At 41.9% G+C, this 4,678-nt stretch overlaps 1 protein-coding gene across 1 annotated transcript in view; it reads left to right on the forward strand.

Annotated features, from left to right (window-relative positions):
- Positions 1 to 229: 229 nt before the first annotated feature.
- LOC104996874 (microtubule-associated tumor suppressor candidate 2-like) overlaps positions 230 to 4,678 on the forward strand; it is a gene marked incomplete at its 3' end in the record, with an annotated part of 142,787 nt that continues 138,338 nt past the window's right edge. The window contains exons 1-2 of the mRNA XM_010851261.1: positions 230 to 319; positions 1,143 to 1,215. The remainder of the gene's footprint in view (positions 320 to 1,142; positions 1,216 to 4,678) is intronic.

Genomic DNA, 4,678 nt, shown 5'->3' on the forward strand with positions numbered 1-4,678 from the left:
CCATAGCGGTAGGGGTGGTTGTGGTGGGGTTCATAGCGGTGGGAGGTGGTGGGAGTGCTGGTTGGGAAGGTCCTGAGATAGACGGGTTACTGAGTATATTATTAAAAATAATTAATAACGTAGCCGAGAGGGAGTTGGCAGTCAATAGGGACCAGGTGGGAAGAAGGAACCAGAAACGTGCTCTCAGCCCTTCCAAATGCTGGAGGCGATTCATTTCTTGTCTTCTAGGTGCCCTGAAGATGTGCTGGGTTGGAATGGAAACAGTTTATACCGAGACTCCCTGATGCTTCTCAGAAAAATGACGTGTGCACAGAGATAGGTAGTTTTGAAGATTTAATTGTTTCATAATCACTGGGTTTTCCAATTCTGTCTATTTGCTTGTTTGGAAAAATGGTAAAATTGTCATTTCTGCAGGTAATAAAATGGTTGAGTAACAATAATTTTATATGAGTCAGCCCAATAATAGTAGGCACTCTGTGGTCTCTTGCAGTAGCATTTGGGAGGAAAATTTGCGTCTTTTCTACCACCTAAAAACTATTCCTCTCGCTGGGCAATTTAGAGAGGAAAATAAATTTTGCTGATTTATTTTGAAATATAGTTTTATTAAGGATTTAATTAATATTAATATTGTTAATATTGTAGGATTTATAGTTGCTCTGGCTTTTTATTTCTCCTGAATTCTAAGAATATAAGAAGCATAACAAGTATAAATTTGGTGCAATTTAAGAAAATTAAGATCTGGAAAATGGACATGATTATTCATGTATCAGAGGTATTCTTCCTTTGATAAAAGCCTTAAGTCCTTAAGATCCTTCATTTATATGGTGTATTTAAGAATCGGTTTTCAGATCATTAACTACTTGAGGGATTAAGATAGAAAATTGAAGTCATGTAATCCATTGAGGATTAATCTGAATGTAAGATTAAGTATCTCTGAAATCCTAGCCAATGGAAACATGGTACGTTTATTGAAACAACTCCCATTATGAAGAGCTTATTTGTGGCACAGTTATTGTCTAGATTCAAGAACTCCTGCACTGACTGTACTTTCCTAGTGAGACGCAGCGTGTAGTGGAGTGCTGTTTACACATCCCCGGATCCTCCCCTTTCTTCTGAATTTTCCTGTCCCTTTTCCCTTTAAGGTTTCCACACGTGAATTGTCAACTAGGGCCAACTGTCACCAATGGCAGTAACACTGCTTTTCTGTGCGTCAAGGTAAGTTTACGTGGGTTTCTATTCAATTTATAGTTCCACTTGACTGGGACACGCAGTTGCCTCTTAAATGTTGTGTGAGACTTCTTGGTACTCCAAGTAAATCGCTGGTGGTGAATTTGGGTAAATATTATTAATGATGCAAGTGAATTAAACTGGGTTTTCATGTGAAAGCGTAATTTAGTTTTGCTTTTTTTAAGACGTGAGAATTATATTCAGATATGAATTGGAACTCCAGTTCAAGCAACGTGTCTTGTTAATGATTTTAAAATTGAGGAGTGTGTCTATAAAGACATCTCTTTCGTAGGGGTAATTAATCTTTTTCAGTGACAAAAGGTTGTGGTGTGGTTGTTAACATGTGTTGAATAATATCAGTTGACAGAAATAGGACGAGATGATGCAGTCGTTTTTAAGGGCTTGCTTTGATTAGAGAATGTGCTTCTTGAGAGAGAGAGACCAGATTGGGAGGGAAAAAGTTAATGAAATGCAAACAGAGTTCATTAAATGATGCATAGAAGCTTTACTGAACCACCAAGATTGCGGAAAGTTTAAAACATTTGAGACACTTGAGAGACGCTTTTCTGAGGGCTGTTCTAGTCCATATGGCATTTTGTCCAAATTTGACAAAAGCATCTCTTCCATGGACCTTTTACTTCCATCTGATGGAGAATGGTAGAACTGCACTAATTTTTAGAACAAGGTATTTTATTGCCATATGCTGGAAACTTGTAATATAAATAAATTACCCATCTTTAAGTCATTAAAGTTGCGATAAAAATACAGACAATTTTTTAAATGATGTGATTGGAGTCCCATTGAATGCTGTGGCCTTGCAAAGTTTACAGCCCTCTGTGAACTGTTGTTTTGTTCTCTGGACAGATTGTAAGGAAGGGAGGCTTTTTATTGAGTTCTACTCCTTAAAGACAGGAGAAAGAAGTAATAGCTTGGGGTGTGGCTTTGATTGGACACTTGGATTGATTGAAAGAAACTTATCAGAGGGACAGTGGCTACTGTAGGTTTGGAGGCCAGAGGGGTGGCCTGGGTCTTCTAGGCGTAAAACTCAGGAGGGAAAACCTAAACCATGTTTTAAACCAAATTAATGACCAAGTTAATGCAATCCTTGTATGGAAAGTTATGACCAACCTAGATAGCATATTCAAAAGCAGAGACATTACTTTGCCAACAAAGGTCCATCTAGTCAAGGTGATGGTTTTTCCAGCGGTCATGTATGGATGTGAGAGTTGGACTGTGAAGAAAGCTGAATGCCGAAGAATTGATACTTTTGAACCGTGGTGTTTGAGAAGACTCTTGAGAGTCCCTTGGACTGCAAGGAGATCCAACCAGACCATTCTAAAGGAGATCAGTTCTGGGTGTTCTTTGGAAGGAATGATGCTAAAGCTGAAACTCCAGTACTTTGGCTACCTCATGTGAAGAGTTGACTCATTGGAAAAGACTCTGATGCTGGGAGGGATTGGGGGCAGGAGGAGAAGGGGACGACAGAGGAGGAGATGGCTGGATGGCATCACTGACTCGATGGACATGAGTTTGAATGAACTCCGGGAGTTGGTGATGGACAGGGAGGCCTGGCGTGCTGCAATTCGTGGGGTCACAAAGAGTCGGACACAACTGAGCGACTGAACTGAATGCAATTTAGTGATAGAGAATGTGTGCTTCAAATTTCAAGCACTTCTAAGGTGGTTTTATTCTGTAGGTCATCGTCTCTGTAATATTCTTATTCTTAAGGACTATTTAAACTTGAGTTTTGGTGGGAGAAATATCAATAACCTCAGATAGGCAAATGACACCACCCTTATGGCAGAAAGTGAAGAGGAACTAAAAAGCCTCTTGATGAAAGTGAAAGAGGAGAGTGAAAAAGTTGGCTTAAAGCTCAATATTCAGAAAATGAAGATCATGGCATCCGGTCCCATCACTTCATGGGAAATAGATGGGGAAACAGTGGAAACAGTGTCAGACTTGATTATTTTGGGCTCCAAAATCACTGCAGATGGTGATTGCAGCCATGAAATTAAAAGACGCTTACTCCTTGCAAGGAAAGTTATGACCAACCTAGATAGCATACTGAAAAGCAGAGACATTACTTTGCCAACAAAGGTCCATCTAGTCAAGGCTGTGGTTTTTCCAGTGGTCAGGTATGGATGTGAGAGTTGGACTGTGAAGAAAGCTGAGCGCCGAAGAATTGATGCTTTTGAACTGTGGTGTTGGAGAAGACTCTTGAGAGTCCCTTGGACTGCAAGGAAATCCAACCAGTCCATCCTAAAGATCAGTCCTGCGTGTTCTTTGGAAGGACTGATGCTGAGACTAAAACTCCAATACTTTGGCCACCTCATGCGAAGAGTTGACTCATTGGAAAATACCCTGATCCTGGGAGGGATTGTGGGCAGGAGGAGAAGGGGACGACAGAGGATGAGATGGCTGGATGGCATCACCGACTCGATGGACGTGAGTTTGAGTGAACTCCAGGAGTTGGTGATGGACAGGGAGGCCTGGTGTGCTGCGATTCATGGGGTCGCAAAGAGTTGAACACGACTGAGCGACTGAACTGAACTGAACTGAATTGTTGGGCGTATCCATAATGGCTGACTTTTCCTTACTGCTGGTTTTTGTAATTAATCTTTGGATGAGATAAAAAGCTGTTATGTTGTTGTTAATGGGTGGCTATTAATTGACAAATACAGGGTAAGAGAGATACAGCAAAGTGTTGGGCCCAGAGAGAGGGCTGGGGGTGGAGAATGTGACTGATAACTGAACTGTAACTGAGATTAAAAAAAGGACAGATAGGTGATGGTGCTAGTGTTCTTGGTAGCTGAGGTCATGGGTAGAGGTCATGGTGATTGTTGGCATGGTCAAGATGGTGGTGGCAGCCACTGGGACGCTGATGAATCATACAGAGGAAAGGACTGGGAAATGGAAATGAAGCTGGGCCATAGACACAAAATATGTGGCCAGGGAAAAAGCTTTTTCTTTCTTGGGTGCTGATGACAGAACTGATTAGAGGGAGCTCCGAGGGGCTTCTCTGTGGAATGATAAACACATTCTGTTATGGTGTCAGTTATCCATCTCTTCCTCCCCTGGAGGAAACCCGCTTAACATAAGAATAACAATAAAGAGACCTCAGAAGGACTTCCCTGGTGGTCCAGTGCTTAGACTCTGTGTTCCCTGTTCTGGGAGCCCGGGTTCAATCTCTGGTCGGGAAACTAGATCCCGCACGACACAGCTAGAGGATCCCGCGTGTCACAGTGAAGATGGAAGATCGCACATGCCTCAACTGAGACTGGGTGCAAATAAATAAATAAAAATAAATATTAGGGAAAAAGAGACCTCAGAGAATACTTGTAATTCCAGTGAACCTTGGTGTTTATTTCCCTTACCCCTGCCAAGGCCCACATTTCTTTCCTGTGTGTGCGGTAGGAGGGGCGGTGGGTGGGGAGTGGAGGGGGGTTGATCC

This window comes from Bison bison, unplaced genomic scaffold, assembly GCF_000754665.1.
Source record: "Bison bison bison isolate TAMUID 2011002044 unplaced genomic scaffold, Bison_UMD1.0 scf7180017864299, whole genome shotgun sequence".
Taxonomy (NCBI): Eukaryota; Metazoa; Chordata; class Mammalia; order Artiodactyla; family Bovidae; genus Bison; species Bison bison.